The sequence below is a fragment of the Somniosus microcephalus genome, unplaced genomic scaffold (genome assembly GCF_052327205.1).
Source record: "Somniosus microcephalus isolate GS21.2 unplaced genomic scaffold, FLI_Smic_1.0 unresolved_chr4, whole genome shotgun sequence".
NCBI classification, from domain to species: domain Eukaryota; kingdom Metazoa; phylum Chordata; class Chondrichthyes; order Squaliformes; family Somniosidae; genus Somniosus; species Somniosus microcephalus.
This window is the reverse complement of record NW_028225182.1, coordinates 13,885,717-13,899,394: the sequence shown is the minus strand read 5'-3', so window position 1 is coordinate 13,899,394 and position 13,678 is coordinate 13,885,717. Positions and strand designations below refer to the sequence as shown.

Below are 13,678 nucleotides of genomic sequence, written 5' to 3'. Positions count from 1 at the left end.
GCATCCACAGCCCTCTGGGGCAGAGAATTCCAAAGATTCACCACCCTCTGAGTGAAGAAATTCCTCCTCATCTCAGTCTTAAATGGCCGACCCCGCTTCCTGAGACTATGCCTAGTTCTAGACACTCCAGCCAGGGGAAACAACCTCTCAGTGTCTACCCTGTCAATCCCCATGGAACATAGGAACAGGAGGAGGCTATTCAGCCTCTCGAGCCTGTTCCGCCATTCAATGAGATTATGGCTGATCTGTGATCTAACTCCATCTGTCTGCCTTTGCCCATACTGTGGTGTATGTGCCTTTAAGAGCAATTGTGATGTATGTACCTTTAAGAGCCCCAGGTGTGCATAATGCCGGTAATTGCCACTTGGGCTATATAAGCCTGTGTATTGTGTATATCCTTTAGAACCCCCCCCAGATTTGCTTAGTAAATATCTATGAACCAACTCCTGTCTTCAGTGTCTTTTTCTACACACGGACACTACAGTGGCGACGAAGTGGAAACGGACTTACCTGCAATTCGGCAGCACCTCAAGGACATCGATTCCTCCAGCGTTGAGAAGACTCAAGGAAGTAAGAGAAACTGTGGTTTCACCAGCTGGCCAAGCTGGTGGCAGGTACTGCGCAAATCCTTCCTGGGCATCAGGCTGGGGCTCCAGCGGTGGGCTCTACAGCTGAGACAGGCAGCGAAATCGGAGGCAAGCAATAACGGACTGGGAGGATGCACTCGGGAGACGGCCGGCGCGGCAAGCAGGTCAGCGTTTAGACCTCCGTCGGGAACGAGTCTCCAACAGTGAATAAACGGAAACCACAGTAAAACAGCGTTGTTATCGGTAGCAGCGGCGGCAAAGCGCATGAAGTGCAATATCGTTGCTCCAGAGAAGAAAAAAAAAGCGCGGGAAGCGCCATATCTTTTTTTGAAATGCCTAAGTCTGGCAATATTGATGCTTTTGATAACGAAACCGAGCCTAACTTTGGCAATATTGATGTTTTTGATAACAAGATAGAGGATTGGACAACATATTTAGAAAGAGTGGAGGTGTTTTGCACCGCAAATGGAATAGAAGATGAAAAAAAAGCTTCAGTGCTTCTGGATCTAATGGGCGCAGAAACATACAAGCTGTTACACAACTTAATCACTCCAGCCAAACCGATGGACAAGAATTTTGAGGAGATTGTTGATACCCTACACTACCAATTCGAGGCAGGACTGGCAGATTCTCTGCAAGACAAATTCATCTGCGATCCCCTAAGTGTAGAAACACAAAAAAAAGGTATCTTCTGGAAAAGATCTAACACTGGACAAGGCTTTCAGTGCAATAGGAGCGGCAAATATACAGCAAAGGCCACAGGACTTCGGCACCCATGAAATGACACGGGGTTTCAAGAGATGTTATTGCTGCGACAGATCCAACCATGACCAGAGGGATTGCTGGTTCAAAGAAAAAGCATGCAGGTGATGCGGAAAGATGGGACACATTCCACGTGTATGCCGATCTGAAAATAAAAAATCCACTAACAGGAAAAGAATCAATAAGGAAAAGCACAGAAAGGTACAAATGATGATGGACATTAGCTCCAAAGACCAGAAGAGCGATAGCCACTCCGGGAACAAGAGACTAAGCTCTCTCAAATTACATAATGTAATTGCCAATGAAGATTACCAGACCATTTGGGTTACCCTCATAATAGCAGGGTCCCCAGTTAAAATGGAGCTAGATACAGGATCAGCTCTAACCGTAATAAATCGATGAGATTACGAGAGGCGATTTTCACATATACCTCTAAAAGACACATCCATTATCTTAAAAACATATACGGGGCAGAAAGTATACCCCAAAGGAAAAATAAAGGTGCCTGTGGTATACAACGGCAAAGAAATACAAAAGTTGTATTTATACATTCTACAAGATGGTGGTCCACCGTTGTTGGGACGTGAATGGATAAGGAAGATACGTTTAGACTGGCACTCCATTCAGGCACTGACGGTGACCAGTAAGGAAAAAAACAATGATGACATCATACCTGAACGATTAAAAGACATCTTGGCCAACTCCAAAGAAGTGTTTCAAGAGAAACTAGGAACCTTGAAAGGCATCACCGCCTCAATAAAAGTGGAAGATGCAGCAATTCCAAAATGTTTTAAGGCAAGACCGGTGCCATACGCAATACGTCCAGCAGTCGAGGCAGAGCTGGAGAATTTGGAAAAGGCAGGCGTATTATCCAAAATAGATTGGAGCGAATGGGCAACACCCATCGTTCCAGTCATGAAAAAAACATTGAAAAATAACTCTGAGGAACAGATAATAATTCGCATCTGTGGAGACTTTAAGGTGACTGTAAACCCGGTCCTTCACACGGTACAGTATCCTCTTCCGAGGATAGAAGATATTTTCGCCTCACTATCCGGAGGAAAACGTTTCACAAAAATTGACTTGGCACAGGCATATCTACAGATGGAGGTTGAGGAGACCTCTAAAAAGTATCTCACAATAAACACACACAAAGGCCTGTACCAGTACAATCGACTGGTTTTTGGAGTAGCATCAGCTCCAGCTATCTGGCAAAGAGCTATGGAGCAAATCCTGCAAGGGATTCCGGGGACTCAGTGCTACCTAGATGACATCCTTATAACAGGAGAAAACGACAACGAGCACCTTGCCAATTTGGAGCAGGTGCTCACTAGGCTGAAAGAACGGGGCCTACGAGCAAATCGCCCCAAGTGCGAATTTTTCTAAAATCAGATATCATATTGTGGCCACATAATTAATAAGGAAGGGTTGCATAAGTCACCTGAAAAAATTGAAGCAGTTATAAAAGCCCCAGCACCTGAAAATGTTTCACAATTGAGGTCATTCCTGGGATTAACAAATTACTATCATAAATTTTTACCGAACTTATCAACTATTCTACACCGTCTTAATGATCTTCTACACACAGGAGTGATTTGGAAATGGAACGAAGACTGTAAACGTGCCTTCCATAAATGTAAAGACTTAATCACATCCGAGAAAGTTTTGGCTCATTACAACCCATCACTACCAATCAGACTGGCGTGCGATGCATCCCCTTACGGCATAGGAGCGGTATTGCCCCATAGCTTCCCTGATGGCTCGGAACGGCCGATAGCTTTTGCGTCACGCTCATTGAACTCAGCTGAGCGTAACTATTCCCAGATAGACAGGGAAGCACTCAGCCTGGTATGGGGAGTGAAGAAATTCAACCATTACCTACACGGACAAAAATTTACCTTGCTGACTGACCATCAACCCCTCATCTCCATATTCAATCCTAAGAAAGGTGTCCCCATTATGACGGCACAAAGACTACAGAGGTGGTCCCTTTTTCTAGGGGCACACCAATACAACATTGAATACAAAGGGTCGAAACAGCATGGGAATGCTGACGGTTTATCGCGCCTGCCATTGCCAACGATAGAAGAGGCACCTACAGTAGACCCAGCAGAGATATTCCACTCTACCATAGTGGAATGTCTACCGGTGACAAATTCTGCCATTGAAAGGGAGACAAGAAATGACCCTACTCTCTCACGGGTCTACGATTTAACAATGAAGGGATGGCCAGCACATGGCGAACCACTGTTGCCAGCATTCTCGCAAAGAAGAGAACAGCTGTCAGTGTGCCGAGGAACCTTGATGTGTGGATCCAGGGTGGTGATTCCACCCAAACTCCAGGATAAAGTGCTAAAGGAGCTTCACGAGGGGCATCTGGATGGAGTGAAAATGAAGAACCTAGCTAGGGCGTCTGTATGGTGGCCAGGTATCGATGGAGACATCGAAGACATGACCAAGAGCTGCCTCGGATGCCAGAAGGTCCAAAATGCTCCACCACAGGCCCCTCTACATCCATGGGAGTGGCCCTCATCTCCCTGGCAAAGGGTGCACATCGACTTTGCTGGTCCATTTATGGACTCAATGTTCTTAATCGCAGTTGATGCACACTCCAAGTGGCCGGAGGTAATAAAGATGTCCTCCACCACCACGGAAAAAACCATCACAGTATTAAGGACCATATTTGCCAGGAATGGGCTGCCGGAACAGATATGTTCTGATAAGGGACCGCAATTTGTGTCCGAAGAATTCAGAAAGTTCTTAAAGAACAATGGGGTAAAGCACTACACGTCCGCCCCATACCATCCCGCCACCAATGGATTGGCTGAAAGGTTTGTCCAGACCATTAAGAAGGCCATAAAGGCCATGGGTAATGAAGACATAAAACTTCAGCACAAGGTGGATAACTTCTTATTTGCATATAGGAATGCAACACATATGGTTACAAACCAAACTCCCGCCATGATGTTCTACAATAGAAACCTAAGATGCCGGCTGGATTTGGTCAAGCCCAACATCCGAAGGGACGTGGAGAACCGGCAGTTTCAGGGCATGAATGAAAGGCCAACTCGGGCCTTCCAGATAGGCCAACCGGTTTTGGCCCGGGACTACCATACCGATAAATGGCAGCCTGGAACTATCTGCACACGACTAGGACCACTGATGTATACCATGGACATCGGAGAAAGCATAATAAGGCGCCATGCTGACCAAATCATCAAGTCATCCGAAAAGGGACAACCTACCCCACCACGCTATACATCTAACGATGAAATAGGGATACCCATATCTACCTCCGATCCGGTGATACTGGAACCCGATGAACCCGACACTGGCCTTCAAGGCGAATCAGCCTTGCCAGAAGAACCTACTACACCACCAGAAACTACTACACCCCCGAGGCATTATCCGGACAGAGTCAGGAAGCCTCCTGAGAGACTAACCTATAATTAATTAATAGAGCAACGTATATTATTTTGCATATAACATGTAATTAATAATTACTTAAAATATGACGTACTAGTTAGCTAGAAGGGGAGGAATTGTGGTGTATGTGCCTTTAAGAGCAATTGTGGTGTATGTGCCTTTAAGAGCCCCAGGTGTGCGTATTGCCGGTAATTGCCACTTGGGCTATACAAGCCTGTGTATTGTATATATCCTTTAGAACCCCCCCACCCCAGACTTGCTTAGTAAATACCTATGAACCAACTCCTGTCTTCAATGTCTTTATCTACACACGGACACTACACATACCCCATATTACCTTTGGTTAACAATTATCGATCAATCGCAGATTTAATATTAACAATGGACCCAGCATCAGTTGCTGTTTGTGGAAGAGAGTTCCAAACTTCTACCACCCTTTGTGTGTAGAAATGTTTCCTAACTACACTCCTGAAAGGCCTGGATCTAATTTGTAAGCTATGTTCCCTAACCCTAGACTCCCCAACTGGGGGAAATAGTTTCTCTCTACCTACCCTATCAGTTCCCCCTTAAATATCAAACCAAACTTGGGGGTGTGGCAAACATTGTGGTTGATACCAATCGACGGCAACAGGAAATAGAAAGTCTAGCAGAATGGGCAGATGGAATTTAATACAGAGAAGTGTGAGGTGATGCATTTTGGCAGAAGGAACAGGGAGAGGCAATATACATTAATGGCACAGTCTTAACGAGTTTGCAGGGACAGAGGGATCTGGGAGTTGATGTACATAGGACACTATGGAGGGATTTTCTAGATTTAATATGATGATTTCTAGCAGGCATTTGAGAAGATTTCACACAAGCGACTGTTAGCAAAAATTTAATTCTACGTTAAATTAGTAACTGTTAATAATATATTGCATTAATAACTTTAATTAGGTACATCTTAGTCTTAATACTCTGTAAAGTTAGTTAATAGTCGAATAAATAAAGGCAGGGCAGCTCAGTCCCACGGAATGTGCATCCTGTGCCATGTGGGAAATCCAGGATGTATCCCATGTCCTGGACAACCACTTGTGCAGGTCGTGTCGTCAGCTGGAGGAGCTCGCGGTTTCGGAGCTTGATCAGCAGCTGGCGTCACTGCAGTGCATCCGCGAGGCTGAGAGCTACGTGGACAGCACGTTTCAGGAGGTGGTCACCCCGCAGCTAAGGAGTGTACAGGCAGAGAGGGAATGGGTGATCGTTAGACAGACGAGGAGAACAGACATGACTCCAGGATGGTAATGTTGCCTCCTTGGTGCCAGGGTCAAGGATGTCACTGAGCGGCTGCAGAATATTCTGAGGTGGAGGAGAACAGCCAGAGGTCGTGGTAGAAAGAGGGATGAGATTCCTGGGGCATTGTGGCCAGTTCTGGAGGAGGTGGGTCCGGTACAGGCCGGACGGGTTGCAAATCAACAGAGCCGGTAGAAATATCATCATGGGGAGGTTTGCTAGTGTTGTTGGGGAGGATTTAAATTAAGTTGGCAGGGATATGGGCACCAGGATGTACCAATAGAAAGAAGAAAATGGTGTACACCAGATTTGGAGAGAGGGGTAACGCTAAAGTAAAAAATAGTAAGGTATTAGGTGGGGTCAGACTTAGAGAGAACACAGGATGTTCTAAGATAGGGTTACAGTGCATGTATGTGAATGCACGAAGCATAGTAAACAAGGTTGGTGAGCTGAAGGCGCAAATAGTCACATGGGAATAGGATGTTGTGAAAATAACTGAAACCTGGCTCAAAAAAGGGTAGGATTGGGTATTAAATAATCTTGGATAGATGGTGTTCAGGAAGGATAGGGAAGGAATGACAGGAGGTGGTGCGACATTATTGGTTAAGCAGAATGTTACAGTGCTGGGGAGAGAGGATGTCCTGGGGGGACAAGGACTGAATTTATATGGCTAGAGTTAAGATATAATAGAGGGGCCGTTACACTACTAGATGTATTCTATAGGCCACCAACTAGTGAGAAAATATGGAGAAGCAAATTTGCAGAGAAATTACAGAGAGATGTAAGAACTATTCAAGAAAGGCTGTAAGGATAATTCCAGTAACTACAGGCTGGTCAGTTTAACATCAATGGTGGGTAAAGTTCTAGAAACAATAATCAAGGAAAATATCAACGGCCAGTTGGAGAGGTTTAAGCTAATTAAGGAGAGCCAACATGGATTTGTAAAAGGCAGATCGTGTTTGACTAATATAATTGAATTTTTTGATGAAGTAACAGGGAACATTGATCAAGAGAATGCAATGGATGTTGTCTGCATGGATTTTAGGAAGGCGTTTGATAAGGTATCACGTAGAAGGCTGGATAACCAAATTGAGGCTCATGGAATAGGTGGGTCAGTGGCAGCTTGCAGAAGGAATTGGCTTAAGGATAGAAAACAGCGAGTTGTGGTAAATGTGTGTTTTTTCAGACTGGAGGATGGTAGACAGTGGTGTTCCCCAAGGGTCAGTGCTGGGGCCACTGCTTTTTATGATATATATGTAATTGACCTGGATATTGGAATACAGAGTAGAATTTCTAAATTTGCCGATGACAACAAACTTTGGGGTGTGGCAAACAGTCAGGATGATACCAGTCAAATACAGCAGGACATAGAAAGTCTTGCAGAATGGGGCAGACAAATGGCAGATGGAATTTAATACAGAGAAGTGTGAAGTGATGAATTTTAGTAGAAGGAACAGGGTGAGGCAATATATACTTAATGGCATAGTTTTAATGAGTGTGCAGGGACAGAGGGACCTGTGAGTTAATGTACATAGGTCCCTGAAGGTGGCAGGAAATATTGAGAGAATGGTTAGCAAAGCATATGGGATCTTGGGCTTCATAAATAGAGGTATTGTGTACAAAAGTAGAGAAGTTATGCTGAACCTTTATAAAGTGCTGGTTAGGCCACGACTGGAGAATTGCGTCCAGTTCTGGTCACCACACTTTAGGAAGGATGTGAAGGCCCTTGCGAGGGTGCAGAGGAGATTTACCAGAATGGTTCTGGGGATGGGGCATCTTAGCTAAAAGGACAGGTTGGAGAAGCTGGATTTGTTTTCATTACCACAACAACAACAACAACAACCTCTATTTATATAGCACCTTCAACGTAGTAAAACGTCCCAAGGCGCTGGACAGGATGATTTTAAGACAAAGGAGGTTGAGGGGTGATTTGATAGACGTGTACAAGATTATGACGGGTTTGGATACACCAGACGGGAAAAGGCTGTTCCCACTAGTTCATGGTACAAGGACTGGTGGACACAGATTTAAGGTTTTGGGCAAGAGATACAGGAGGGATGTGAGGAAAACGTTTTTATGCAGCGAGTGGTGAGGACTTGGGACTCGCTGCCGACGGAAGTCGTAGAAGCAGAGACACTCAATGTTTTCAAGTGGAGACTGGATAGAAACTTGAGGGAAATAAACTTGCAGGGCTATGGGGATAGAGCGGGGGAATGGGACTGAATGGATTGCTCCACAGGGACCTGGAACAGAATCGATGGGCCGAATGGCCTCCTTCTGTGCCGTTATGACTCTATGACTATGAAGTATAGATTAGTGATAATGGGGGCTTCAACTATCCTAATATATCTGACTATAGAGAGTTCAGATGAGAAGTGAAAAGGGAAATAAGAGGGGCAAAGAGAGGGTCTGAGAATAGAATGGCAGCTAACATAAAAGGTAATCCCAAAGTCTTCGATAGGCATATATTACCAAGTTGAACGACACTAAGTTAGTGGCAGATTAAGTAGTGCGGAAGGGAGCAGAAAATTGCAAAGGGACATTGGTTGAGTGGGCAAAACTAGAGGCATCAGATTTAAAGGGAAGGAAATTCGGCAGTTTAATGAGTTTGAAAGGGACATTTTTGACTTGTGCAGTTCGGTCAGAGAAATGCCAGTCAAAGGAAATCATTGCAGTAAAAGCGATTCTGTAGTGTCCCTTCTGTCTGAATAGTGCTTTCTCGATGCGCAATTAAGCAGAGATCTCCATAGTGCAGCGGTTATCACGTTCGCTGCACAAGCGAAAAATCCCCGGTTAGAGCCTGGGCGGAAATGTTATTTTTCTGTGAAATAAATTTAACAGGTTTCTTGTGTCAGAAGCAACGAACAATTTAAAGCAGACTCCTAAAATAGACAGTGTGTAAATTCTGATTGGGTATAAATCTACGTCAATGAATAAACTTTCACAAATTATTAAAGTTAAATTACTCAACTTTCGACTGTCCCTTACTGTGAGCATTTCTTTCATTCTGCAAAACAATGCTTTCGGTTAATGAATGTTGTTTAAACAATTAAACCACTAAACTACCAGAACACACGTTAAAGAGTTGATCACAATTGCTGATATTTCCTATCCTTTTTCTGGTGTTTTTTCAGCTCTTGGTCCTTTTCAGCTCCTGACTGCGGATATTCCTCTGATTAAACGTGAACTAACTGAAATATCTCGCAGCCCCGGCCTCGGTTAATACCAGCAGATCTAAACCGCATTTCAGGCCAGTAAACAAATCCATTAATTATTCGCTTCTCCCCAGCTCCAGAGCTCAGATTGTTACTGCCCATCCCTGGAGCTGCAAAATACCAGGGACCCGGGACAAACCTCCCCATACACCGAGCACAAGCTGAGGAAAACCCCGGGGGAGATGATATCCCGGTCACTGAGCCTTCAACAGCATTGAACAAGCACCCGGACGGAAACGTTCTTCATGCGGAAGAGATGAGATGCAGAAATTAATGGAACAAGTCAGGATGGCCGAGCGGTCTAAGGCGCTGCGTTCAGGTCGCAGTCTCCTCTGGAGGCGTGGGTTCTAATCCCACTTCTGACAGTCTTCACTTTTAATTACCAAGCGGAACTCATTTATTTTCACACCACTGCCAAGCACTTTGGGACATCCCTCAAAAGTGGGATTCAGCAGTTCACCTGCTCCATTCACATAGAAACATAAAAGATAGGAGCAGGAATAGGCCATTCGGCCCCTCGAGCCTGCTCCGCCATTTAATGAGATCATGGCTGATCATCCACATTCAGTACCCTGTCCCTGCTTTCTCCCCATATCCCTTTATTTCTTTAGCCTTAAGAAATATATCTAACTCCTTCTTGAATATTTTTAATGAATTGGCCTCAACTGCCGTCTGTGGTACAGAATTCAACAGGTTCACCACTCTCTGGGTGAAGTAATTCCTCCTCTCCTCAGCCCTAAGTGGCTTACCCCTTATCCTTAGACTGTGACCGCTGGTTCTGGATTCCCGCACCATCGGGATCATTCTTCCTGCATCTAGTGTGTCTAGTCCTGTTAGAATTTTGTAAGTTTCAATGAGCTCCCCTCTCATTCTTCTAAACTCTAGCGAATATAAGCCTAATCATCTCAATCTGTCTTCATACGTCATTCCTGCCATCCCATGTATCAGTCTGGTGCATCTTCGCTGCACTCCCTCCATGGCAAGAACATCCTTCCTCAGACAACATGACCAAAGCTGCACACAATACTCAAGGTATGGTCTCACCAAGGCCTTGTACAACTGCAGCAAGACATCCTTGCTCCTGTACTCGAATCCTCTCACTATAAAGGCCAACATTTGCATTCTTAACCACCTGCTGCACCTGCATGCTTACCTTCAGCGATTGGTGCACACGGACACCCAGGTCTCATTGCAGTTCCCCTTTTCCCAATCTATTGACATTCTGATAATAAGCTGTCTTCCTGTTTTTGCCACCAAAGTTGATAACCTCACATTTATCCACATTATACTGCATCTGCAATGCTTCTGCTAAATCACCTAACCTGTCCATATCATACTGGAGTTTCTCTGCATCCTCCTCACAGCACACATGCCCATCCAGCTTTGTGTCGTCTGCAAACTTAGAGTTATTTCATCTAGTTCAACCTTCTAGATCATTAATATATATTGTGAGTAGCTGGGGTCCTAGCACTTATCCCTGCCCTACCGCACTAGTAACTGCCTGCCACTTGGAAAAAGACCCGTTTCGACATACTCTTTGCTTCCTGTCTGCCAACCAGTTCTCTATCCAAGTCAGTACCTTACACCCGATCGCATGAGCTTTAACTTTGCACGTCAATCTCTTATGTGGGACCTTATCGAAAGCCTTCTGAACGTCCAAATACACCACATCCACTGGTTCTCCCTTATCTATTCTACCAGTTACATCCTCAAAAAATTTTAACATTTCCATCTGACCTGGTACTGAAAGTGGAGACGGTTCCACAGTGTAGCAGTTATCACGTTTGCGGAATCATTTTGTTGGAACTTGCTCCTTCTTCTTGTCCAGGGGCGAGATTGCTCTCCTGTGTGAGGAAATAACAACTAAGAACAAAAGAATTAGGAGCTGGAGTAGCTCATATATTGTGTAAAATGAGATATGGGTAATAGTTAACAGTTAACATGCAAAGCACAAAACCTGCTGACAAGGGTGGAACTGTTGCTGTTTGGCGAACCGACCTCTACCTAGCGGAAGCTGTACGCCAACTCTCCAACACCTCCTCCTACCTCCGCCTGGACCATGACCACACTACCGAATATCAAGTCACCATTTGCAAGACTGTCACTGAGCTCGTATGAGAAGAGATTGAGTAAACTAGGCCTGCAATCTCTTGAATTCGGAAGAATGAGAGGGGATCTCATTAAGCATGCAAAATTATTACAGGGTTTGATCGGTTGGATGCTGGGAGAATGTTTCCCTTGGCTGGGGAGTCTAGAACCAGGGGCCACAGCCTCAGGATCTAGGTTCGGCCATTCAGGACTGAGAGGAGAAGAAATTTCCTCACACAGATGGTGGTGAATCTTTGGAATTCTCTACCCCAGAGGGCCGTGGAGGCTCAGTCATTGGGTATGTTCAAAACAGAAGTCGGTAGATTTCTGACTGGTATGGGCATCAAGGGATATGGCGTTAGGGCCGGTGAATGGAATTGAGGCAGGAGATCAGCCATGATCTCATAGAATCCTCTACACTTGCTTAAAAATCTGTTCCATTACCTCTTTTTTCCAGTTCTGACGAAAGGTTATCGACCTGAAACGTTAACTCTGTTTCTCTCTTCGCAGTAGCTGCCTGACCTGCTGAGTATCTCCAGCATTTTCTGTTTCAATTCAGATTTCCAGCATCTGCAGCATTTTCTCAGTTCGCATTTCTTTCATTGTGCAAAACAAGGTTATCGCTCAATTAATGACACTTTGGAAGCAACATAAACGTTTAACAAAATAAATACCACCCAACGTGCGGCTCGAACCCACGACCCTAAGATTAAGAATCTCATGCTCTACCGACTGAGCTAGCCGGGCCTGTTGGAATTGTATTTCTTTGTCGCTGATTGCAGTCAGGTACCTGGTGGCTCCGGCCTGGTCACAACAGCATATCTGAGCCGCGTTTCTGCAAACTACGAAACAAGTTCTCCAGAAGCCCAAGGCGTATAAGGAACTCAAGCAGCAAAATCCCTTTCATTAACCACAGGGGTTCAGGCAATTTTCTGATCGCAAAGCGCTTTAGTCCTTGTCAATATCTCTTGTCTATTTCCCGGAGATTCCCGATTCTGTCTTCCTCTCTGGCTCTGTTTATTGTGTCTGTGGCCACCTGCGGGTTGATTTTGATGGAATACCTGTGTTTGTGTCTGCTTGTTACGTTAAACAAATGAGGGCATCAGGCGCTTCTGTGCATGACACTGAGGAATCAGGAGAAGGCAGGAGGAATGAAACAGTGTTTGTGGAACGTGTGTATATAAAACAGCGCTGTTTCAATTGCAAGACATCGTGGCGCAACGGTAGAGTGTTCTGACTGTAGATCAGATGGCTGCGTGTTCAAATCACGTCGGGGTCACTGTTCTTCTGGATAATTCCAGAATTATTGTTATCTTTGCCATTTCACAATAACCAGACACTTGCTCCAAAGACTGTCTCACTCTTTCCCCAGTGCCAGGGAGAGAAGCGCCACAATTTCTCATGTATTTAATGTGACAAGACACAAGCACAGGTATTTGCTCAAAATCAACCTGCAGGTGGTCACACATAATAAACAGCGCCAGAGAGACAGGCAGAATCGGGAAACACCGGCAAATAGACGAGAGATATTGACAAGGTGAGAAAGCACTTTGCGATCAGAAAATTGCCTGAATCCCTGTGGTTAATGAAAGGGCTTTTAATGGTTGATTTCCTTACACATCTTGGAATTACGGAGAACCTGGTTCGTGGTTTATCCTGGGGCCGAGTCATTCGGCGCCTGGCTGCAATCAAAGACAAGAACGTATCAGCTTCTCCAGCCCGGCTAGCTCAGTCGGCCGCGACTCTTAATTGTAGGGTCGTGGGTTCGAGCCCCATGTTGGGAGAATTATTTTTGTTCAACTTTTATGTTGCTTTCACGGAAAAGCATAATTAATTAACCGATAATATTCTTTTGCCCAATTAAAGAAATGATAACTGAGCGAGAGTCGATACTTCAATCACTTTATTTTTGCTTTGCATGTTAACTGTTACCCATATCTCATTTTACACACTGTGCTTTAGGAGTCTGGGTTAAAGTGCTCATTGCTGATGACACCAGGAATCTGGGCCAACTTTTGTCATATTGAACAGGAAAATAGAATCAGCAGTGAACATCAAATCCCATGGTGCTGATTTTCAGATTCTACGCAGCCCGAATTGTAAAAAAGTGATATCATTTTAACAGTGAAGATTTGGAAGTAAATGTTACTCGTGTTTGTGCTTTTAATTAAAGTTTGTGGCGTCTGACTCCCGTTCATGTCTCTGAATAAGGAAGGAGGGGCTTGTCGTTGACCAGACTGCACTGCGCCTGGTGTTTGTGAGCTCATCCTTTATATTGAGCGGTTTCTCGTTCTTTAACCGGTGTCAGCTTTCGCTCAGCGGTTACTTCGC

The 13,678-nt window shown here is 44.8% G+C and overlaps 2 non-coding genes across 2 annotated transcripts; one reads left to right on the top strand and one right to left on the bottom strand.

Moving 5' to 3' along the window:
- The first annotated feature begins 9,541 nt into the window (after positions 1–9,541).
- On the top strand, positions 9,542–9,624 carry trnal-cag (transfer RNA leucine (anticodon CAG)). The gene has a single exon. It is a non-coding gene; the product is annotated as a tRNA-Leu (tRNA).
- A 2,397-nt stretch (positions 9,625–12,021) lies between these two features.
- On the bottom strand, positions 12,022–12,094 carry trnak-cuu (transfer RNA lysine (anticodon CUU)). The gene has a single exon. It is a non-coding gene; the product is annotated as a tRNA-Lys (tRNA).
- Positions 12,095–13,678: the final 1,584 nt, after the last annotated feature.